The sequence below is a fragment of the Lemur catta genome, chromosome 19, assembly GCF_020740605.2.
Source record: "Lemur catta isolate mLemCat1 chromosome 19, mLemCat1.pri, whole genome shotgun sequence".
Taxonomy (NCBI): domain Eukaryota; kingdom Metazoa; phylum Chordata; class Mammalia; order Primates; family Lemuridae; genus Lemur; species Lemur catta.
The window spans coordinates 14,870,682-14,897,175 of record NC_059146.1 but is presented as its reverse complement, the minus strand read 5'-3'; positions in this window follow the sequence as shown (position 1 = coordinate 14,897,175).

The window sequence follows — 26,494 nt, the reverse complement described above, 5'->3', positions numbered from 1 at the left end:
CCAGGTGAGATTTTTGACCACAATTCAAGGTAGAAATTGGAGGTGGCTTCAGAGAAATACATACAACTTGTGATGGGAGGATAAAGGAGTGAGAGCTGACTTCCACCCGGGAGAGGAGGAAAGTCTTCCTGGGTTGCTGAATAAACAGGACTTCTAGGATGCCGAGAATTTGGACATTTGGATTGTAGGGGAAGACAGTCTTAAACTGAGGAAAGCACATAAGCAAGGGCAGAGCTTGGGTTGAGGATCAGGCAACAGTAAGTAGCTTAGTTTGGCAAGATCTTAAATGGGTGTAGTGCATAATGTGGTTGGAAAGGTTAGTTGGGGTCAGATTGTGAAGGAACTTGAATTCCAGACCGAGGCATTCAAATTTACTAAGAAGGCAGTGATTACTGAGGGCAGAGGTATTCTGAGTGGACCACTGAAACTGTTGAGCAGGGAGAATAAAATGCTTGGACTGGGGTCACTACTTGTGTACCCCATTTTTATCAAATCAAGTATGTGTGCACCTGTTTCTTTGGCGAGTGTCAGGAAATCCTTTGATATTTCCCCAGGGTAATATTTTCCTTGTATACCTCAAAAGGGGAAACAAGATCCTACGAGCATTTCCAAGAAATGGCTGTCCCAGGGCAGTGAGCCCTGACTTCTGCCCGATGAAACAGATCTGCTTTGAGCAGGGTGTGCACTGCACACATTCAATTGATAGCAATGGGAAAAGCAGATATTCCATCTGTACGACGATCAAACACATAAAATCACACAGGAATGTACAGTATGCCGGTTTGAACAACATAGGCATTTGCTTCAACCAGAGAGAAAAGACCTGCCTGTTTTTGTCCCCTGGTAAGGACATTAGTGAGGGAAAGCTTTGATGTTTAAGCAATCATATAATTGACTCTACCGTTGGATCCAGAAGTCTAGGGTTGGTTTCAGGAATGAACACTGAACATTTTTAATGGCACCATGAAGAAACGGAGGCATGTGCTGAAAATGTTAAGAAGATAGCTATTATCTCTGAAATAGTGAGATTATGCAGATTTGGAACTTGACCTCTCAAAAGTCACATTGCCAGGGTTGCTGGATTTAGGTTTTAGGTACTATTCCCCTAGAAATCTTTCAAAAAAAAAACAAACAAACAAACAAACAGAAAATAAACAAAATCTCATAGATTCTCAAGTGTGGTGGGCAGAACATTTTGTGCAGGTTTTAATGGGACATGGTAGCTGTAGAGGAGAGGATTTAGATGACTACAGGAGGATACATCTGTCCTAGGATTTTACAATAAAAATTGGAACCAATTCCTCATCCCTTCACTACACCCCATATATCCAGTGAATTTGCCCAGTCCTATTAACTCATCTTTGACAAAACTACAGCTATCTGTCCTTTTCTGTCACCAGCTTACTCTGAGACTCCATAGCCTTCTTGTCGAATTAGAGTAATAGTTTTCTAACTGGAATTCCTGCCTCCAGGTTTCTCTTCCTCCTATCCAATGTGCAAACCATCTCCTGTTTTCCCCATCCAACTTGCAACCATTCCAAACTAATGTTCTTAAAATACTGCTCTCATTCTGGTACTCATCTGTTCATACCACCCATGGTTCCCTGTTGCCCGGTGTGCAGCTGGGCATTCAGGGTACTCTCGATTAAGCACACCGAGGAGCAGATACTCCGCCATTCCAGTGCTTGTCAACACACACCCTGAACTGTGCTACACTATTCTCACTTTTCTATTTTACATTTTTCTGAAACCCTCCTCCCTGTATCCTCATTCTCTGATTAAGATGTTCTTTCCTCTAACCTTTCTATTCATCAGCCTGAATTTCACACTTTTACATGCTTACTCCAGTCCACTTTGGTTGCTATGTCTTCAGAATGCCTTTCCGAATTTATGCCTGAACTCCTAACTCTGGCCCTGCTTTATCTGGTTATTTATGGATTGTTTTCTTTGGCTATTTAACTACTTTCTATCAGAGTATTATCCCCCAAAGCAATTTTATATACCATGAGGGCAAAGATCATTTGTGATTCCACTTTTGTTACCTCCGCAGTGTTCAGAAGTTTTTAAAATCTGATAACTGAAGCTGTAAAGATAATAAAGTTTAGGAAAAAAACTTCTACATTTAGAGTTTTTCTCTTAAACTGTATTGTAAAATGTTACAGAAAAAAAGAGTAACCACCTGGTCTATATTTTCAATGAAAACAAGTAAGAGGAAAATGGATATTCTTCCAGTAGGAGGATTTGAGGCAGTAATTACTGCGAATCTGGAAACAAATAGACCTCTGATTGAGAATTCTGGTTGTGACACAGGCAAGTGACTCCCAATGCTGGGAGCCACTTGAAGTTCAAGTGGGTCCTTGGCTTCATGCATGAAAGAATTCAGGAGCGAGCCGAGAGTAGAAAGTGAAAGGGAGATTGATTCAGAAACTATAGAATGTCTACTCCACAGACAGAGCAGAGGCTAGTTCTCCCTGTAGAAGAGAACCGGCCCCTAGGGGGCAAGAAGGCCCACCAGAGACCTTGCTTGCTGGACCATCCTGGAGGGCAGACTGGATTTCAGGTAAAGCAGAGAGGAGAGGAGATGAAGTTCAGGTGCAGATCATAGAGAGAGGTGCTGGAGCTTGCTGGGTACTTCACGGAGGAAAATTGTGAAGCAGAGAAGGAAGAACATAAAAGAAAGAAGATATCAATGAGGATTAAACCCAGAGAGGCTTGGAGCCCAGCAAAAAGGTAAGGGGAATCCCTCTCTCCCTTCCACGAGCCTCGGTGACCAGCAGGTTACCAAGTTTCTTGGAGACTTTCCCACCTCCATGGGACCGGGCACGGGGGCAGCACAGAGTAGTGGGGAGAACGTGCGTGATCCCGGAGCTTGGTCATTCAGTGTGGGACTCCCCTCCGAGGAGAGTGTCACGAGAGGCTGGAGAGATGGCTTTCTTCCACTCAGATGTTTCCTCCCCTGCCCCTCCCCCAGTCACTGCACCTGGGGGTGCAGTTTGAGCTGAGAATTTGGTGAATGGCTGCGTCTTCCCAGCGGGTGCATGCTGCAGGCTGAGGCTCCAATGGAAAATGGATCCCACGCCTTTACCCTTGAGGGCCTATGGCGGATGTGGGGTGCCCAGTTGGGGAGCTCCCTGCCTGGCAGTATTTCGCAGAGTCATACACCAGCGGGTCAGAGAAGTGGGCCAGACCCTGTGCCCCCCAGACTCCAGGGGGTTACTGGGGACACGGGGTTGGGGGGTGCAGTCTGGGAGCTGGACTCAGGTGGCAAGGAAGGCCATGTGGACAAAACTGATGGGAGAGAACTGTGGGGTTCCAAGACGCAGTGAATGGGGAGAGCACCCACTCCCCCCAACAGGAAAACCGCCCTGTTGTTTTAGGGTGGCTCCTCCAGGGAGGAAGACCACACCACCCGGAGCCATACCAACCATTCAGGAGCTCAGGCTGACGTAGAGCTTCTGCTCCTCCCCCACCCATTCCAACTAGGAGAGTAGTTAGAGCTGAGAATCTGGCCAAGGTCCACTTCTCCCCAGCAGGTGTGAGCTGCAGGCTAAGGCGTCTGTGGAGAGGGGGTCCCACACCTTTCCCCTTGGGGGCCTGTAGTGGACACAGGGCATCCGATTTGTGAGCTCCGTCCCCACCAGTGTTTCACTGAGACACACACTAGTGGGTCAGACGCACGGGCTGGGGGAGGTGTGAGAGGGTGACAGCCAGATTGTGAATCTCAGATGGCTCTGTCTCCACAAGCAGACTTTCTGGTTGGGTGGGGCCCCTTCAGCCCCTCCCTGGTGGCTTTCCCCAGAAGTTTGGAGCAGACCTTTGAACACTGCCCAAAACAGCTACCTTACCAGCTGTTGCGGAGCCTCAGGGCAACCTCAGTCAACCCAGCCCCACCCAGCCTCACTCTCCCCACCCACCTCCTCTGTGGCAGAGAATAGGGACTCACCTAGAAGTTACAGGTCCCCCACCCTCCACCTGGGGCATTGGAGTGCTCCACCAGAGGGGCTAGAGTTGGTCACAGGTTTCACAAACAACACTGCAGCTTGTTCCTTCTGGCAAATGCCACCTACTGACAGGAAGGTCAGTTTGCACAGGGCTTTATGATTGAGCATTTACTGACTCAGTGCTGGAAGGTTGCTTAATAAAATTTCCCTTCATCTTCCCAAACACATTCTAGGTATTTCAAGGGGAAAGGAAAGGTGCTTATTCACTTAGTTCAGTATAGACTGAAGCTGCTTAGTCCTAATTACCTAATTACCAGGGCAGGTGTGGCCTGTGATATTCATCAGGGACCCTGCTGTAAGCAATGAGTTCTAATCCTGCAAAAACAGAATTGGGGCTGAGGATAAAATACACTGTGTATCTCATCTGGGCCATCCCTTTACCTAGGACCTGAAATCTCTTATAAAATGCCTGTATTTAACAGTAAAACTAACTTTCCTAAGAAAGAATAAGATATAGAAGAGCGAATGTTGAGGCCATTTTCATATCACAAGGATTAATTTACCTCGTATTCTGTGCCCTCATTATATCACCTTTCTCCCTGCCCTCTGCTGAAATTCATAACACTGAACCAAGAAAAAATTTCTTCATTGCTCCCACAATAAAAAATGGCACAGAGAAAAATGGCAGAATTCCAGAGCAATGCTAGTATGTTGAGGTGTGTTCCCCGGGAAAGAGTTATTGTCGTACCTTTAGGGAAGGGAGAATTAGTCACAAAGGAGCTGCCGTTTGGTGCTTGCATGCTACGTGCCAGACACACACTAGGCATAAAATACATTTTGGAGGCAAACTTCTTAGAATCTAGTTGTAAGTTTTCCAGCCTCTCTGCCTCTGCTTATGCCATTTTCTCTGCTTAGAACCCCCTTTTCTCTCAAAACCGTCCATGCAAATCCCATTCATCATTCAAACCTCGCAATTCCATTATCTACTTAACTTTAAGACTTTCCTAACTTGCCCCAATCTGAAAAAAAACTGCTCTTTTTGTTCTCTAAACCTCTGAAGTAGGTGTTTATATTTCTCACATAGTTTCTCCTTTTTGCCTTCTAGTGCAGTGCTATAAGCTCACCAGGCACATGTCTGGCTTCTTGACTATAAGATAAACTCCTTCAGCGTAGAAACCATGCTTTTTTTAAAGCTTTGTCTTCCCCAAGCAGAGTGTTTTTCAAGGTTGCAGGGTATGTCTCTTGCATCAGAATCATCTGGGATGTCTATTGAAAATCTAGATGACTGGTCCTCACCTCAGCTTTGCCGAATTAAATCTTAGGATGTGGGGCCCAGGGACCCATATTTTAATCGAGCATCTTAAGGCAGTCTTGTGCTCACAAAAGTGTGAGAATCACTGTCTTAGTATACAGTAGTGGTTCTCAGCTAGGGGTGATTTTGCCCTTGAGAGGCATTTGGCAACATCTGGAAACATTTTTGCTCATCACAGCTGGGACAGGTGTGAGCGGGAATGTGACTCAGTAGCCCACAATGCCCAGCACATGCAGAAGAAATCCTGGCATAGAGCAAAAAATACCATGTGCGTGTAGATAATTAATAAATGTCTGTTGAATAACAAGCTTGTTGTGAAGTGGGCTGAGAAAAGCAAAGCTGGAGCTCTTAATGAAGCCTCAGCTTTGTCCCTTTTGGGACATGCGTTGGAGGCTGCTTCCCAGCATTGAACCTGCCTGGCTGCACAGAGCCCATTGCGAGGGAGAGCTTGAGGGCTCAGAATCTCCTTCAAGCCCATCCATTCCAGGGACTATCCATCACATGTAGCAACCTTTATGTAAAAGAAGCTAACTTTTTTTTTTTTAATTGTTTACATCATGGTAATTTTCTCCTGTTAGATCTTTCTATGGTTTCTTAAATTTTAAAAACCACCTAATACATAGTCCCTTACGCCCAGTGCTCCTGGGATCGGCGGTAGCATGATTCTCCATACTGCAGACGAGGAAGCTTACTGAGACCAGTTCCACGGTTTGCTGGAGGTCATGGGGTGAATCAGTGCCCTCGGTAGGCTTAGAACCTACTAGTTTCCACACACAAACCACAAACCCACATTGCCTCTCAAATACTTATTTTGACATCTTTGGTCCTTCATTTGAAAATGGAGTCTTCTGAAATGTAGTAATACATGTTTGAAATGTCTTCTTCATTTATCTTTTTACTGCTCAATCCTAAATGAATCATCATCCACCATAACTATGTAGCTTTTCCACTGTCTGGAGAGACTATGTGTTTAGATCGTTTCTGCAGAAGAAACCAGCTAGCAGCTCATTTTGACACTGGTCAATTTGGAACCTTATAGATAACAATCTTAGTGTGGGGTTATTTTTAAATGTAGGCCATATAGAACTTTTGACAGCGTTTGTATTGGCATGATACATAAAGTATTTATTTTATAAGAATAATTGTGTACAGTATGTATGTGGGTATATATTTTGAAATTATATATACACCTACAGCATAGAGCCTAAAGATAAAAGTTAAATAAAAGTTGGTTTGAGTAGACTAATTTTCGATTTTCCTCCTCTGCCACGATTTCTCTCTTTTGGTAGTTGTTTGGGTTAAAACTCACCCAGCTGATGTTGATAAAGGGGTAGGCTGTGCGTGTGTAGGGGTAGGGGGCATATGGGAAATCTCTGCACCTTCTGCTCAATTTTACCATGAACTTAAAATCTGCTCTAAAAAATAAAGTCTATAAAAAGTTTTTTTAAGCCCCTAGCTTGGCTGTGTTGAGGTTCTTTGGCATTTGGATAATGCTTTGACTGTATAGCATCAGGAAAGAAGAGAATGAGGAGTCAGTTACAGTTTTCCTTCTTGAAATAAATTCTTACTTCTTTTTAAAAAGATTTATTTACACAGAAACTTTTTAGAATATAACTAAAAGTTTACGATACATTATAGATTCCCCTACAGCCTCTGTGAAAAACTTGGACACAGACTATGTTATTTTTCTTTTCTTTTTTTTAATATTGGAGAAATTCAGGTCTTGTCTGTTGAGGTCAGAAGTAAAAAGGAGTTTAAAAGACTGGAAAGTATTTAATAGCGTGTGAAAACATTTTTCTTGGGTGGTCTCCCTGTAACTCATCTTTCTTATTTTCCTTCTCCACATCACCTATATTTTCAAACATGTTTCAATATCAGACAAGTGGATTAAGGGTAAATAACTTCTAAAAGAAATGTATGCCAAGAGAAAGGCAAGGAGAAATGCAAAGGCTAATTAATAAGGGCGTTTTGTAGTTTTCTCGTCAGCATTTAGTACAAGGATAACTTTCACTGCTGTCTAATAAAGTGAACCAAGAGTGAAAAGTTCAAATATTAGGCTTTCCTGTGAGCTAGTTTCAGGAGAGCCCAGGAGCCAACATCAGCGGAGTGACTGAGGGTGTCCGTGTTTCTGTCTAGTCTGTGGTGGACTCTGAACGGCTACTTGAGGGCAAATAAAACTCCCAAAACCAAAATGCAACCTGCACCTCAGAAGATCAGTGACCTAAGGTTAAAGATCTTTGCTTCAAGGCTCCGCTGACTTCCTTGCTTTTCCCCAACCCCTCTCCCAAAATTGCCTCCTGAAAGCTAAACAAACAAAAAAGGCAAAAGCCCAGACTTCTCAACAAAAGGCATTCTGTTTTCTCCCCAACTGTTGTGTAGGATATATAAAAGTCGCAGTCATGGCAGAAGGAAACGTACATTAAATTAACATTCCCCCAAACAACTTCACATCAATGGATGTGTTTTCTTGCAGAGAAATCCATAATTACCTTGGCTTCAGCACAGCAGAAAATAACAGAGTATCATAGACAGTTTTTTGAGTTGACTATAGTTCAGATCAAGGGCCACATATGCTGCACATCTCTGTAATGACAAGTAACTATAGGGGACCTACCAAGCCGTTTAGCAATTTAAGTGGTCCACACCAAAATTTCCAAATAGACTGGGACAAGCGTGCATTTCTCATGGAATACCCTGAAATGACCAGTACACAACATTAAAGTAATAGCCTAGTGATTTAAGCTGTGTCCTTAGACTAGGGTTGCCAGATAAAATATAGGGCATCCAGTGAAATATGAATTTCAGATACACAATGTTTTTAAGTATAATAAGTATGTCCAAAATATTGCATAGGACATACTAAAAAGTATTTGTTGTTTTATGTGAAATTCAAATTTAACTGGGTATTCTGTATTTTTTTATTTGCTAAGTCTGGTAACTCCACCTAAGAAGATATTTTCAAACTTCAATTTTAAAAAAAACCTGTTATTAAACATGAAAAGAGCTGGCTATGTATATATATTTTAAAATTTTAAAAACTGTGCCAGGCAAATGGAATGTAAGAAATTAAATGCCAGTGCTAGAAGGCACAATCTGTACAAAGATAGCTGATGAATAAGAGAGAGAAAAAGAGAGAGAAAGAGAGAGATTGCCTAAACTAAACTTACTTCATATACAGGTTGGCCATCTTGGGGCACAATTATGATATTTTGGGTCATTGACAATCACCCATCCAGAGATTATTTGGGAACAATATACACTGAGTTTACCTTTGATGCCTTAATAGGCATTGGTTAGTTGATCTAAATTTGATCAAAGATGAATCATTTGATATCTGGAACTAACTAGTTGTCCTCAAAGGATGCCTAGGTCCCAGAATAACATTCTGTTTCTATGGGTTCTCAATAATCATTGTGTTGTATTTAATGCAGGATTTTGCTTCATACCAGCACCACCATATGTTAGCTGAATGAATTAGAAAGATTATTTAATCTCTCTAAGCCTCAGTTTCTTATCTTTAAGATGAAAATAAAACCCTAACTAGCAATAAGCTGTTGCTAAGATTAAATTAGGTAATGTAATTAGAACAGTGACTGATTCTTATTAATTGTTAGACTATGGACTGCCTGGACACCAGGACCCCTTCTGTACTATTCACACTATAGAATCAGCAGTAAGCACAGTGCTTGAGACATAAGAGGAGCTCATATATTCATTGAATAGTCCTTCTGTAAATAACTGTAGTAATAGAAGTAGTCCTGGTAATTCACCAGAGTACTTGATAAATTCAGAAATTTAATATTTTAAAAGAGAGAATTGCCCTTTGTGAGTTGCTGGAGGGTTGAGTTTTCTGGAAGTATAGATGCAGATTTTTAAAACAGATACACTTTATTTTAGGAAAATCACCAAGGCTCTTGAGTTACCCCACAGTAAAACAAGTACCCACCCTCTGGGGAGTATTGCGAGGTTGTTTTGTTCACTTGTGTCTTCTGGATTTTGCCTTTGAAAAATTAGTGTAATGGTTACATAAAACATGGATTTTGATCAGACTGTCAACATCCCTCATATGGTGTTAAGACTTAATAATGTTAAGCTCAGGAAACTGTCTATAAACTACTGTAATTGTCATATGTGGGCTCTATAGGTCAAACCACCACACCCCATGAGTTGGGTAAGGGTTGTACCTTCTCTTGGAGGACATGGATATTCCCACCTTTGATTCCACACCATGGCAGCTGGTGGAGGTTAATCTGATAACTACCATGTGGAAGCTGCTTGGGATCCAGGTGGGGACCTTTAGGTTGTGTTTGGTTCCTGTAAAACTCAGACATACCCACTGCTATTAACCATGCAAGGCATGAAACCTGCACTTCTGTTGTCCCTTTAGCATTCAGTGAAGTTTTGTGAAGCCCTTCAGTAGGGACCTAGTCACATTTGGAGCATTAACCAAAGGATCTAGTCCCTGCTTGGAGAAAATCGAGATGAGGAGGGAGAGCAGCCTGGTGAATCCAGTTATAAGATGGCGTGACAGCACCCACAAAAGCTCTGTAGTAAAAGTGGGAGCCCAGACTGGCTGGCAGAACTAAAAAGAGACTACCAGGTTTGATTTGTAGAACATCTAAGAATTCCTAAGGGATTCCTAGAAATCACCTGGGAGTGGAACACAGTGAAAGAGTAGATTCCCTGAAATCAATTTGGATATTTAAAAATAAAGTATAACCTTATTTTGCATTACAAGCTGGTGAGATCTGGGGACACATTTATTACATTATGTTTATCTTGGTAGTGAAAAAGGTTAGACCTGAAAGTATTGCTTAATTATAATAATTGTCTCATTCAGAATTCCTAAAATCATTAGGAGGTATCAGGAAGGGAAATCCAAGTACAAATGCTTCTCTCCTTTTAAATGGTTTTTAACCTCTCTTTTAATATTTATTATTATAAGAAATGTTTTGTGCCATACCCAGAGAATCTGGTCTGTGCATAAGCTGGAATTCAGACATGTTGGGTGTGTACGATAAGCTGAGGGGCAGCCTGCCAGGTCTGCTCAGAGGAGTGGCAAGGGACACTGCTGAAGAAGGTGGGGTCAGTCACAGGGTTGGCTTGAAAATAAAACAACGAAGTTGGAGGGAAAGAGTGACTCTGGGAGAATTATTGTTATCACTTCTTGTGCTGATTAATTTTATGAGTCAACTTGACTGGGCTAAAGGATGCCCAGATAGCGGGTAAAACGTTATTTCTGGGTGTGTCTGTGAGAGTGTTTTAGCAGAAATTAGCACTTCACTCGGTAGACTGAGTAAAGGAGATCCCACTCCGGGCAGTCCTCACCAATCCACTGAGGGCCAAAGAAAACAAAAAGGCAGGGGAAGGGCAAATTCACTCTCTTCTTGAAATGGGACATCATTCTTCTCCTGCCCCCAGACATCAGAGCTTCTGGTTCTTGGACCTTCGTACTCTGGAACTTACACCATTGGCTCCCCTTGTTCTCAGGCCTTTGGGCTTGGGCTAAAATACACCACTGGCTTTCCTGTGTCTCCATCTTGCAGGCGGCAAGGTAGTGGTTCCATTTCTCTGAGGAACCCCAACAAATACACTTGTATTAGTCACTGATTCTTCCGCCATGGACATGTGTGTAGGCTATGTGGAGAGAATAGTAAGCAAAATCAGAAGGGAAAAAAAGTTTTATTAAAACTCCTGCATAACAAGAAGCTGTTTTAGTTCTCTTCTAAAATATGTCAGATTGTCCTACCTTTGGCCCCTCGAGATCTAGTACAGGTTGAATATCCCTTGTTTGAAAAGCTTGGGACCAGAAGTTTTTTGGATTTTGCATTTTTCAGATTTGGGAATATTTGCATATACATAATGAGATATCTTGGGAATGGGACACAGGTCTAAATACAAAATTCATTTATGTTTCACATATACCTTATACACATAGACTGAAGGTAACTTCATATAATATTTTAAATAATCTTTGCATGAAACAAAGTTTGTGTACACTGAACCATCAGAAAGCAAAGGTGTCACTATCTCAGCTACCCATGTGGACAATCTGTGGTCGCTTGGCATACCATCATTTTTGACTCTGAATTTATATGCTCCAATAAGCAATCATTTTCTTATACTTATTCATACATAAGTACTTAATGGTAAAATATACAACATCCCATAAATACAGTGAAAAAATAATGTGTTGAGGATAATTACGCAGAGCAGTAGCATCACCAGAATACCTGCATTAGCTGCTATACAACAGCAACAACAAATAGTGTGTTGTGCACCTGTGTTTTGACTGCAACCCATCAAAAGAGGTCAGGTGTGAAATTTCCAATTGTGGTGTCATGTCAGAATTCAAAAAGTTGTGGATCTGGGGGCAATTCAGATTTGGGATTTTTGGATTAGGAATGCTTAACCTGTACATTTGCCATGGTGTCCATTAGGAGACAGTGTGCTTTGTGGGAGATGGCCTCAGAGTCTGGCAGCAAAGAGTCACAGGTGGAGAAGGCAGAGTTGTGAAAAAGAGCAACAGTTGTGCCTGACAGGTACAGAAATACACTGAGGAAGCAACAATGGGGCCTTGGAAATGGAGCAATATCCAGTGTGAGAAACAATGATTGGTAGACCTTGGCAGTGCCCAGGATACAGGGTGATGGCGCCCAGAAGGGTCGATGTGACCTATGTGATCAGCAACACCTGCAAAGGCAGGTGAGTGTTCTCCGTGTTCAGTGAGACAGGTGACTGCACTGGTGTGTGAGCATCTATGAAACTTCCAGATGAGTCTCCAAATACCTGGGGAAGGAATCTTTTCAGGGAATGAATGGGAACGAGAACCAAAGACACAGAGATTACATTTAATTCTTATAATATCAGGAGTATTCCTTGTAAATAAAATGTTGTGTAGTTTAAATGTTCATATCCTTATTTTACAGATAAGAAAAATTGAATCTGAAAAAAAGCTAATCACTTTGTAAAGGGCAGAGTTGAGACAGAAATGCAAGCATTCTGATGCACTTTCAGTGCTTATTCTACTATAATACAGCAATCTTTCATTTCAAACATTTTCTATGTAGGTATTTGATACCTAAGTCCTTTTAAAAATTAGACAATGTATAAATCAATAAATTTCTCATTTTTCTATATGTCAGGTGCAATATATTTCATAGCCTCCTGGATTCATTCATCAAAATTTCATTTAGTCATTAAAATATATTGAATTTTATTTCTTTAAAGAATGCCTCTCTCATTGTTATTAGAAGAAATGTTTACAAAATTTATGATTAGGTTGTAGACTCAAATCCGGCAAGAGGTAAGAAGATACATTGCTTTAAAAAAAAAAGGTAACTGGCGACCTTACGGAAGCATATAATTGTTCAATTGCTATTTTTTAAAACTACCTTTGAAAAGGAGACTTAAGCAAGATGGCAACTTGGGGCTGGACAGAGTCAAAACTACAAGTCTTGCCAGGTTAGTCCAGGAAAACTAGAGCAGGCATCGGGTCCAACCCACAAGCAAAGAGGCAGCCAAGGTCAAGAACTGGAACCTTGCTTAGAGGCTGAGCAGGACAGATGCCAGAGGAGTAGCCAAGAGAATGAGCCAAGGACGAGTAAGTAGAGAAAGCAGCAGAGTAACAAGAGACAGGAGCGCAGGAAGCAGTTGGGCTGTCACCATTGCTGCTGGACAGTGTCTCCTTAGTGTGATAGCGTCTCATTAATGCTCCAAGCATGAGCTCACTGCATATCTTCTTAAAGGTAATTTTCTACACCTGATACCATGCAACCCCAATCTAATCTTCCACTCCTTAAAGTATAGGGTTTTGGTGTGGAAACAGAGGAACATGGCGTCTCAGTTATCAGGGTTGTCATTCTAGCGTGCAGCCCTTCTGGTCCATTTCTTAGACCTGTGTCCATCCGTGTCCTCCAGCCACTGCCTTGGCACAGCAAAAAGCCTGGCACGGCCTGGAAAAGATGATCATGTTTCTAGTCTATTTGGTTTGGAAGCAAGAGAAGTGGGATTCCAGATGGAGTGTGGAGTCCGAAGTTTTACAGATGAAAAACTTGAGGAACAGTGTATTCACCTCAAGCCTAGAGGAGGCCATAGGAGGATGGCCTTGGTATTAAAATCTCAGAATTCAGGAATGATTGTGATTAATTTAGCTTTTAAGTGGCCAGAGAAAGGAATATGTCGGCAGGATTACTGGATTTGGTTCGCTACTCTGAGAGATCTTGGGCTGTCTTAACATCTGTGACCATCATTCTTGTAATGGGAGGTATATGGCCTTGAACTTGGGTTTTAAGAGTCTGTGAGAAGTACATGTCCTTTTGCTTTGACCCTGAGCTATTGTAGTTGACCCTAAAATGGACAACACTTAGGACAAAAATTCTCACAATCAATGTTTCAAACAACTAAATCTTTAGACTTTCTTACTCTTGCCAAAAAATGGAGTCTGCAAACACAAAATATGAGGAAAGGGTGGAAGGCAAAGGTAATGTAAACTGCAGCGGCGAGTATTCTGTTGCTCTGAGGAGGCAGTGGGCACCTTCGGAATCATTCGTTTTCTTGAGAATGGTGAGTGGGGATAAGGGTTGTGGAGGAAGCAGCAGAAAGTCAAAATACCGACCTCTGTCGGAGAAGCATGTGTGCTCCGAACTTCTAAAGTTGCTGCAGGGCTATGCTATTGTTTGCACTTTTTAAATTTTTTATATCACTATCCAAATATGCATTGGGATCTTAAATCATCCTCTCTGAAATTTCAGACCCTAACCTTTTTTTGAAGTAGAAACACACCCCTGAAGCCATTTCAAAACATCTGCATAAGAAAGAACAGGATTTTATAGAACTGAAGACAGAAACTCCAAGCAATAGAGACTCTTTCTTTTTCTCTATGTTTTAAGCTTTCAAGAAGCAAGCCATATTGAATTCTATAGCCTCAAAGAAACCATTTCTGCCAATGACCTGAAGAAGTTTGAAGACCGATCCTTCCCTGGTAGAATCTGTACGTGAGAATGCAGCTTGTCTGACACCTTGATTCCAATCCTGTGAAATCCTAAGCAGAGGACACAGCTAAGATGTGTCCAGACTTTTGACCCATAAAAACAGTGAGATGATAAATAGTTATTGCTTTAAACCTCTAAGTTTGTGATCATTTTAAACACAGCAATAAGAGTCTATACAGACATCAAATAGGGTCTTCTCAAAGGGAAAAGTGAGCAGAGACCCACAGTTCCAGATGACCTGACCTTGGACTGGAGGATTACAGATATTTTTTCTTAAAAGGGTACCATATTTAACATGGTAGGGGGCAGGGGGAAGATTATATGTAGACAATAGGTGGTTCCTTTTTGTGTGTGAGCACCCTACAATGAGAAGGATGGTACTGCGGCCTTGGTCCATTGTAAAGGCCATCTAAATGGTGTCCCAGGAAGATGTAAATTTGCAAAGAGAGTAGAAGATACCTCATTCTACCTTGGAAATCAGGTCCCCGCATATTGGATGGACAGTTTCATGCAGCTGGGACCATTTGAGATGTGATGGTTGGCGTAATGGTGCAGGTGAAATGTACGCACATGCATGTCCCTTGGCAGGTAGCAACATGTACAGTGGGCCTTCATTGGTGGAGGCCTCCTCTAGTGCAAGTCTAGGATGGCAAATGTTAACGAGACGCCATGGGCAAGTGGACCAACCTGCTGATAAAGTGAGATTCAAATAAGCAGGGAGCCAAGGAGGACTGCCCGGGGTTCTCAAACAAGGTGAGTTTTCCTGTGGGGAATAAACGTGATCTAAAATTTAAATCAACCAACAAGCACAACCTCGTGTTAATGTCTGAGATTTCATCCATTTTCCTAGGCTGCCTTGTAATGGAACAAACATGACCTTTCAGTCTAAGATTTGCTTTTCCTACAAAGGATCTCTGCTGAAACTGTCCAGCTCTTCGTCTTCTCCAAGAGGCAGTAAATAAGGATTGTGACCTGGACAGCGTATGGAGCTCCAACACCATTCATGCAAGTGCTTAGCTGAATTGTGGATCTTGCTATTAATGGTTAAAACAGAGTATTCAAGAGTGAAGGCAACCAGGACAGCCGTGAAGCCATTACTTATGCCAACACAGGGCAAGAGTCTCTCTGGAGGTGAGATTTTTCCACTTATAGTATTCACAAGGGATGGCAGCTGCTTTATTACCAGAGCTCTGGTATAGTTTGGGGAAATAAACCCTCTACGTGTGACGAAGAGCTTTGCACAGCCTCAGGGGTGGATGCCGTTCACACTGTAGTCTGGAAAATGGCTCCCTGGACCCGGTGAGGGGGTAGGTGATGGTAAAGCCAAGGGCTGACTTGGTCAGCGCACAGAAGCACAAGTACAACCTGTGACCTGAACGGCACATCATGTCCTGTCTGCCAAGGTTGAGGCCCTGGAAATCACTTGGAGATAATTGTCAGAAAATGGGATTCATCAGAACCTTGCCTGAGAGAGGCAGCTGAGACTCATTGAGATATAGCAACCAAAGTCCCAAAAGACTTTGGAAAACAGAAAGCAGTTGCTAAGGTGATCTGACTAATTATGTCAGATGGCATCGGTGATGAGTATGATTATAACAGATCAGATCCCAATCGATATCTGACAGATACCATTTCACTTAAGGAATCAACCATGCTGTAGTTAAACCTCAGCAACACAAACATTTGAAGATGTTTGCATTCATGATTGTCATCATTTAGTCATATATAAAACATGGACTACTAGTATTTTTATTACTGAGAAACAATGAAACATTGTGAAGGTGGTGGATTTATGATTTTCAATCACAGAATTCAAGAATGTGCTATTTCTGTAGTAGCAAAGAATGAGAAACCTCCCTTCAGTCATTTCTGGGAAATAAGGAACCAAATTTCCTTATTCCAACATAAATGTTGTCTTTTATTTAATATGGTTAGATTCACTACTGACAGCTCTCAAAAAGCTATTTTATTCTAGAAATGTTGCCTGTACTTTAGATTTTGCTTACAGCAGGTGGGTGGGAATACTTTGATCATGGTATCGTGACCCAAAAAATCTGTAGGTAGGTGTGGTTGTCAGAAAAGTATTGCAGCAGTTTTCCTCTACGTAGAGCTTCTTTGAAAAAATGAAATGTGGGGTCCATTCTTTAAACAGTATCAATAATCATATTTATTTTTTAAGATGACACAATGAGAAGAGGATTAAAAGAAATAGTTTTAGCATCTAAGGATAATTTATATCTATGGCTTTTCCCTCTGTTCTTAAAATATGAAAATATTTACACACACTACCACCATCTCTCCCACCCTAAATAATAATAAAGTGAACTCCCAAGTGTTCACAACCCAGTTTAAGAAATGGAACCTTACTAACCCCTGGGATTACACAATACATATTCTGCTGCAACTTGATTTTTTCACTCAACATTCCTTTATGAGATTCATCCATGTCAGAGCTATGTAGACTTTTACTGCCTTAAACTATCACAATATATATTCACCCAGTTGCTGATTGATGGACATCTAAGTTGTTTTTAGTGTTTTTACTAATAGTAACTATGCTCTTTTCAACAGTCTTGTACATATCACCTAGAGCACAAATGCAAGAATTTTTCTAAGCAGTGCTTTCCTTCTTAATAGGACATCATAGTTAAGAACTAACATTCATGCTTTGGTTCACTGGAGCAGGCGAATGGGGCTGCTTTGGCTGGAGCCAATTGCCCAGGCTGTCTCCCACATTCCAAGGGCTAAGGGGAACAATGTTTGTCATTCCTGTTACCTAAGGCTCACTGTGTAGGAAGCTGTGCTCCAGGAAAATGCCTAGAGGAGGAATAGCCGGGGAAGTAGTGTATGCAGGTGTTCAAAGTGCTTTTCACATCTCCTTTGACTCATGCTCTCAAGCAGCAGTGAATGAAAGTTTTCACCACTCACCCACACATAGTATTGTCTGAATTTAAGATTTTGGTAGATGCACAATCATCTTTTTGTTGTGATTTTTAATTTTTTTCATTTCTCCGATTGCCTATTTTTCATGTTAGGGCCATGCATTAGTTTCCTAGGGCTACCATACAAATTACCAGAAACTTGGTGGCTTAGAACAACAGGAATTTATTATCTCGTGGTTCTGGATGTCAGAAATTTGAAATCAAGGTGTTGGCAGGATTGGTTCCTCCTGGAGGCTTTAAGTGAGAAAACATCCCTTTCTTCTTTCTTAGCTTCTGGTGGTTGCTGGCAATCCTTGCGGGTTATCCTTGGCTTGTAGCTAAATAGCTGCAATTTCTACCTCCCTCCTCACAGGGCTCTTCCTCTGTCTCTCTGTGTCTTCACATGGCCTTCTCATAAGGACATCAGCTGTCAAATTCAGGGCCTACCCTAACCCATTATTACTTCATCTTAATTAATTACATCTGCAAAAATTCTACTTCCAAATAAGATCATGTTCTGAGGTTCCGGGTGAACATGCATTTGGGAAGAACATTATACAACGGGATAGTTGCACTTTTTTCCCTATAAACTGTCTATTTGTATCTTTTGCCCATTTTCTCTGTTTTGTCAATTGCCCTTATTCTCAATGTTGGGACTTGATTGTTCATAAAGGATATTAGGTTTTTGTGATATTAGTTACCAATGTTTTCCCCAGTTTGTTATTTCTCTTTCATTTTTTTTTTTTTTTGAATGGTGCATCTGGATTTTGAGTCATACTCTCTGGGGTTAATATTTCACGTTTATATCTCTAATTATTTTGGAATTTATTTTGGTGTATATGAGGAATGGATCCAGTTTTCCATATGCCTATATGGTTATCTAGTTATTATTTGAAAATTCATCTTTTTTCCTAGTGATTTGAGATGTCCCCTTTATTATATACTAAATTTTCATGTTTCTGTGAGTCAGTTTTTGGATTTTCTATTACTTTCTGATTACCTGTTCTTGTACTGATATCACACTATTGTACTTACAGAGAGGAGTTACATGTTACTAGCTAGGTCCAGCTCCCCATTCCCACAGGTTTAGTTCTCTACAATATTCTTTTTCTGGCTATTCTTGCTTATTTATTCTTACATTTAAACTTTAAAATCATCTTGTATAGAGCCAGAAAAACATGGCATTTTTTAAAAATTGGGATTGTGTTATGTTTAGAAACTAACCTCGAGGGAATTGAGATGTTAATGATTTTGAATCTTTCTGACAAGAACATTTATGTCTTTCCATTTTTTAAGATATATTCTGTGTCTTGCAGTGTTTTATAGTTTTTCTTCTATAGATTTTGGTACATTTTGTGTTAGGCTTATGCCTACTTATTTTATTTTACCTTTTCAAGTATAAATGGGATCTTTTTCATTTTTACCTTTTAACTGGTAATTTTTACATATTTGGAGACTTGATTTCAAGTTAATTTTCTTTCTTCCTACTTTCAAATTATTATTTGTGGTACCAATTTATAATTTTGCGTCTTCTGGATATGCAATCATATCATCTGTAAACAAAGATAATCTTCTTTTTTAATTATTATGCCTCAAATTATTTTCTCTTATTTAATTATATTGGCTCAACCTCTTTGTATTTTGGTGAAATTGCCCCTTTTTCATTTTTTTGTGTGTATTCTTTATTTTTTCTCAGCTGATAAATTGTCTGTTTTGTTGTTTTTTCCCCCCAAGAATCTACTTTTTGTTCTCTGTTTTCTGACTCAGTGTTTACCCTTAGTAATTTTTCCTATTTGTTTTAGTTTGCTTTACTTTGTTGGTCTTTTCTATTCTTTTTGAATTACATGTTTTGTTTTCATTTTATTGCTATACGTTTTTAATGCTATGAGTTTCTTTGGAGGGCTGCATTAGCTATGTCCCATAGATTCTGGACGTACGTCTGTGTGGGTTCAAACTACACCCTTGATACCAAAATTATGTATTAGTTTCTTATTGTTACATAACAAGTTAACACAAACTAGTGGCTTAAAACAATATATAGTGTGTTAGGTTTGTTATCTCACAATTTCTGTGGATCAGAAGTCTGGGAATGGCTTAGCTGGGTCTTTGTTCAGGGTCTTTCAAGGCTGCAATCAGGGTATCCACGGGGCTGCATTCCTTTCTGGAGTGTGTGGTCCTTTTCCAACCTTACATGGTTAGCAGAATTCAGCTCCTGCTGATTGTGGGACTGAAGTCTGCTTTCTTGCAGTCTGTCAGCGGGAGGCTGCTCTAAGCTCCCATAAGCCCCTGCAGTTACTTGCCATGTGACTCTTTCGTAGGCCCTTTCCCACGTGATAGTATATTTCTTCAAATCCAGCAAAGAAGAGTCTGTCACTGCAGTCTGCTAAGCCTGAGTCTTATATAAGGTGACCTAATCAAGAGAGTGATCACAATCACCTTTGTCATTTTCCCATCACCCACCGTCTTTGTCCTGTTCTGTTGGCTAGAAGTCAGTCACAGGTTCAGCCCACACACAGGGGAGGTGTTGATGCAAAGATGGATCCACCAAGGGATCCTCTCAGGATGCATCGGACACATCTTTATAGGTAATATGATTTTTCTTTGAACCGTTTTTTGTCTTTGGTGTTCTGCAGCGTCTCTATGATGGTTTAGTTACAGAGATGGTTTTACTTTTTGTGCAGCTTATCTTTGTGTTTCCTGTAACCATGAATTAGTGTGTTCCAATAATTCTGGAAATTCTCAGGCCTTTTCTTTTCAAACATTCCCAGGGGCTTGCTTCTATCTGAGACCAGATAAATTTATCAGCTTGGATTTTCCATGAACACTTGAGTAATATAAATGTGAATCCTAGATTTGTGTGGGAGCAGTTTTGTGATTTCCAATTCCCAAGTGAAGACTATTATTATAACTGTCTTTTTTTTTTTTTTTTTTTTTTTTACTCATCCATATTTCCAGAGACAAATGGATTTCCTTTTAGGTTCCTGAGTTGGTAGGCCAGTTTTTCTCAGTTAACATGATCAGAGAAGGTACATGCATTGATTTCAGATTATCTTTTTTCCTGGAATTGCAGTTTTTCCCCAGGTAAGCCTTGTTTTCCACTTCTACTTACTATCCTGGTTTCAGTTTACGATTCATTGGTTTTGGTTTGCTTTTTGGTTAGGTTTTGCTTGGTCTTTGATGATTTTTCTTCCTTGATCTCTTGTGATCCAGAAATTCATTTAATGTTATTTTTGTCATTATTTATGCAGTATCCCATTGTTTTACAGTGGAAGGATATTTCAGGATATAGTCAGATTGTTGATATGGCAGTACACATGTCTTAACTGTTTTTGGTCATTAATTACTCTTAATCTAGACTTGGCTTTCCTCTGAAAATTAAGTAGAACATTTCTTTCTATTCACCCCAGCATTCATTTAGGGTTCCTAAGCTTTCTCCTAAGCTGGTCTGTGTCTTTCATATTCCAGCAGGTTTCATCATATGACAAAGACCTTTGATTTGTTTATTTCTTCAAACACGGAGAACATCTTTTAGCAATATTTTTCATGATGAGTCTTTTATTATGGAGGCAGGAGTGGATAGAAAACTGGTTTGCTCCAGTGGTCATCAAAAATATTTTGTTAGAAAATAACTTCAAATGCTTTCTTCTAACCCTTAATAAAGATGTAAATTTATTTTACTACAACTTTCCTTCTTAGGCTTATGACAATCCAATCTCTATCTTATAAATCTGAAAATCAGAATAATTATTTTTACCAACTGCCAGGAAAAAATTGTTACCTCTTGAATTATGACAAGAATTTGTGGGTAAATGACTTTATGACCTTTTTTCAACTTCTATACTGCAGAGCTGCTTCTACCTTTACAATTAAATAAAGTCCTAGAAGATACTCAAACTTTAGTATACATAAGAATATTTTGGGGTTCTGACAAATTGCTAATTCTCCACCCACATGCTCCTTCTGTTTCTACAAGGTGGATAAGACTACAGTGTTTGCATTTTTAATAAGCACCCCAGGTGAATCTGATACATAAGGACTTGGGATCATAATCTAAGAAACACTGTAGTATATTCATTCAACAAACCTTTCAGTCAAAATCCCTCCCTTTTCTTGCATGTGTATCTGTTACAGCGCTTTCCCCTTTAGGAGATGTCAAAAGACTGGCAACATATTGAACTGAATTGGGTTTTAAATAACTTCCCTACTTGCTGATTACTTCCAGACCTAAATTAATTTGTGTCATGTTCTGGTTCTTTGGAATTTTTCTGATGTGCACATTTTTATTTCATTATGTTTTAAATATTGAAGTTATAGATTATAATTTTGATGTTTGATAACCTTCTTAGAGATCTTTGCAATATCTTCTTTGGCTGTACAACCCCACATTTTATTTTTCTAATTCACTGACAGTCCTATCAGTCCTCTTTTTCTTTTCCCTTTCTCCTTCTGCAGTCATGCTGTTGGGGTTATGGACAACCAGCATGGCCTTTGTTTTTCCTTGTAGTATGCTACTTAGCATGTAGTCATGCTACTTAGATATATTTCATTGTGATTTTCTTTAATTATCTTATGATTTGTTTTATCCACTTTTCCCGTAATATCTCACTTGTAATAATGTTATTTATAGTACTGCCCAAATTTTACCTACAATGCAATCAAGTATAATTAACAAGATTTAATTATATATTAATACTTACTTTTTTGTAATATGATTTACTTGTCTTGCTTAACTCAATTTTAGAGCTTTAAGAGGATACTTTTTTGTGTATTTCCCTTTTTGAATTCACATCTAGAGTTTATCTACTGTTAAACCGAAAGGACCATAATTTTATTTTCAGGTATTTTTATTTTTCTTGTCCAGTGAGTACTTTATTGTAACAGTAGTATAGAGTGTACATTGAATAAGCACCTCAAAGTGAGTTACATATTTGGCCACTATCAGAACAATAATAAAATATCTTGCAGTTTTGGAGTTTGGTCTCTAAAAGGGAATACATTAACGGCATATGGAGTCATTCAAATCTCATGCCTTTATTGTTCGAAATTAAGTTTAGAGTGATGATTTGCTAGAAAAGCTCGGCAGACACTGAGAAAATCAGAGTGGGCTGAGATAGTAAATCTAGTGGCTTAATGTGTCATCCTACTGTGGGAGGGATGAGACACACACAAAAAGACTATACATGAGCAAGATGATCCAATGACTGTTTTCTTTGTTAAAGACTTCTAGCAAATTTACCTCATAGTGAAAAGAAAAATACAACTACCCAGGAGCTTTCGTGAGCCCGTCTGTGGCTTTCTAGTGGTCACAACCAGGTATCTTGGAGATTTAGCTACAGTGCTTAGGCATTTGGGGCAAGAGCTCTCCCTCTGTGTGACACGGTGACATGTGCCAGGAACCACGGGAGACTGAAGGAAAAGAGCTTCAGGCCAGCAGGAACACAACTGCAGCCACAGCATTTAATGGGAGGAGGGAGGCGATACAGTGGAATTAAGCCTTTTTTACTTACTCAGAATCTCATATTATTACATTTCATAAATCTACAGTTCAATAGGCATTTGCACCAGAATTGGTCATTCCCATAGCTTGTGTGGGTTTTTCATGCAATTATACAACTGCTATTTAGTTATTCATTTTGACTGAGGAAATCAATGTAGGGTATTAGCTAATAAATTACTTAAAATACATACATGTATCCGTGCATCCACACATACTCCTGGAATCATCAGTTGCATGGTACTTGGTGCATTGCTTTCCACCAGGAATAAAGTCATGATTAATTATAACAGCAGTAAATATGTTACTGAAGCCTTTGGTGGAGAAAATGGACTTAACACCTTAAGTGTTCAGGATTGCTCTGCAGTACTATTTTGGATTTGTTCAGAAAAACTCACTTGTCCTATTTCCTGTATCTCCCCCGGAAGAGCATTTACCAATGTATCTCTGTGGATGTGTCAAAACCAGTTTACTGCAACTGAAAATTACATTTTTTTTCTGGTTTTTATTCTTTTTAAAAATATTTGTACAAATTAATGAGGTACATGTGCAATTTTGTTACATGCACAGATTGTATAGTGGTCAAGTCAGGGCGTTAAAAGTATCCATTACCCAAATAACAAACATTGTACCCATAAACTCATTTCTCATCATACATCTGCTCCCACCTTCTGAGTCTCCATTGTCTTCATTCCATTCTCTACTTCCATGGGTACACATTTTGTAGAATGCGCTTGTGAGTGAGAACATGTGATATTTGACTTTCTATGCCTGGCTTGTTTCAGTCAAGGTAATGGACTCCAGTTCCATCCATGTTGTTGAAAAAGACATGACTTTTTTTTTTTTTTATAGCTGAATAGTGTTTTGTTGTGTAAATAATCTGTACATTGCTTTAGGCAGTATGGTCATTTTAACAATATTAATTCTTCTGACCCATGAGCGTGGATGTTTTTACACTTGTTTGTGTCATCTACAATTGCTTGTGTCAACTACAAGTGTTTTATAGTTTTCCTTCTAGAGCTTTTTTACCTCTTGGGTTAAATATATTAGGGTTTTTTTTTTTTTTCTCTGTAGCTACTGTAAATGGGATTGCCTTCTTGATTTGGTTCTCAGCTAGATTGCCATTGGTGTATAGAAACACTGCTGATTATTGTACATTGATTTTGTATCATGAAACTTTACTGAATTCATTTATCAAATCTAAGAGGTTTTTTTTGACACAGTCTTTAGGTTTTTCTAGATATAAGATCATATCATTAGCAAACAGGGATAATTCAACTTCCTCTTTTCCAATTTGGATGCCTTTTATTTCTCTTGCCTGACAAATCTGGCCAGGACTTCTATTATTATGTTGAATAAGAGTGGTGAAAGTGGGTATCCTTATCTTGTTCCAGTTCTTGGAGAAAGTGCTTTCAACTTTTTCCCATTTAGCATGATATTAGCTGTGGGTTTGTTATATATGGTCTTTATTATTTTGAGGTATGTTCCTTCCAAGTCTAGTTTGTTGAGGGTTTTTATCATGAAGCGATGCTGAATTTTATCAAATGCTTTTTTTGTGTCTATTGAGATGATCATATGATTTTTGTCCTTGATTCTGTTTATGTGATGTATCACATTTATTGATTTGCATTTGTTGAAACATCTTTGCATCTCTGGTATAAAATATCATTTCATCATGGTATATTATCTTTTTGATGTGCTATTGGATTTGGTTTGCTAGTATTTAGTTTAGGATTTTGGAATATATGTTCATCAGGGATAATGCATTCTAAGTGTGATTGTCTACACACTATTTTGGTTCTCTTAAGTGGATGAGGCATACCTGAAAAGCTTCTAATCAGCCATCTTGAAAAAAACTCAAAACTGAATTTTCAAGAGCAGAAAAAGCTGATGTTCTTCAGAAATACTTCTGGGAATGAGAGCTCAAATTTGAATATTAAATTTTTGTTTGAGTTGGACAGTTTAATCATACTTTATACTTTTAATGCATTAAAGTATAATACTTGCTTATTTACACTTCAAATCCTATTTTGAAATTTAGAAGGTATTTTAGTGATGATATGCTCACACATATACATTTCCTTCTAAGAAAAAAGATACCATAAAAAGCAAGTGCATATATCATTACCAGCAGGAGCAGAAGCAAAAGAAGAGAGAAAAAAAATTTAGATTTATTTCCAAAACTGTAATGCTTTTAAGTAGAACAGAACACTAGAAATGAGATTGTTGGGAACTTGTTGTATTCCTAGTTCTGGCCTCTTCAGCCCTATAAAATTCTTTCTGCCTGTCCTGATCACAGCTTTCCTATGCAGAACAGACATGAGGAAAAGGGGTCATAATTTGGAGTTTGTCTTCCAAATATCTTTATCCTCATTTATTAAGATGCATTTAGTCACATTCATTAGGAAAATCAAACTATAAAAAGAAATTTCCAGTATTTCAAATTCTAGTCTAGTACATATGGAGAACTGAACACAATTCATTGTTAAACTACTAGTTTCTGTTCATAATGGATTGACAGTAATAATAGCAATAAAATAATAATAATAATAGCTAACATTTGCTTAGTGCTTCTTGTGATATGATATATATTTAACATGTACTAGCATATTCACTCCCACAACGACTCAGTAAGTTAGGTACTATAATTATCCACATTTAAGGAAAGTGTAACTGTAAAACTTACCTATTTTACTATAAACTTTTTAATTAAAATCTAATAATTTTAACTATGGTTAAATTTGAATAGTTATTCCCAGAATAAATGCATATACAGAGTAAATAGCATTTAGGGTGCTAGTGAAAAATAGAAATATGATATATTTTTCATTAATAAAGAAATTTTCTTTCATTCTCAGACAAAGATGGTAAACAAAATAAGTATAAATCACCATATATTTAGGAAAAGTAAATAAATTAATATTTCATAGATTTCAAAGGGGTCAAATAGACAGTGGTTCAAATTCTGATTCTTTTTTTTTTTTTTTTGAGACAGAGTCTCCCTCTGTTGCCTGGCTAGAGTGAGTGCCGTGGCATCAGCCTAGCTCACAGCAACATCAAACTCCTGGGCTTAAACGATCCTACTGCCTCAGCCTCCCCAGTAGCTGGGACTACAGGCATGCGCCACCATGCCCAGCTAATTTTTTCTGTATATATTTTTAGTTGGCCAGATAATTTCTTTCTATTTTTAGTAGAGACGGGGTCTTGCTCAGGCTGGTCTCGAACTCCTGACCTCAAGTGATCCTCCCGCCTCGGCCTCCCAGAGTGCTAGGATTACAGGCATGAGCCACTGCGCCCGGCCTAAATTCTGATTCTTTATCTTTCTCTCTTTGTATGTGTGAATGTTTATGCACATTTAGGAGTTACACTTGAATTAAGGCACAGATTTTACATTAGATAGATAGATATTCTCCCTGAATACATTTCTAAGCCTCAATTTCCCCATCTATAAAAGGAATTATGATAATATACTTCGTAGTTTATATTAGAAATTATATTTGATAATACAAGTAAAATATTTCCCACAGTATCTCTTACATAATATATTATTTCTCATTTCTTCATTCTAACTCTTAATGGTAAAACATTTAGAAATTCATGCTCTATGGATATTAAATTTTAAAAATGTCAAGTGGGCCCCAAAGGGCAATTTTTGTGTAATATACTCATTACCAGGAGACATAAGCAATTTCATAACAGATACTGTTGGTTATCAAAGAACTATGAGATATTAATATTTTAATATACTATAATAAGCAATACATATATAAACAACTTGACAACAAGATGACATTAAATAGAATTATATTGACATAGTAATGAGCTACAGTATA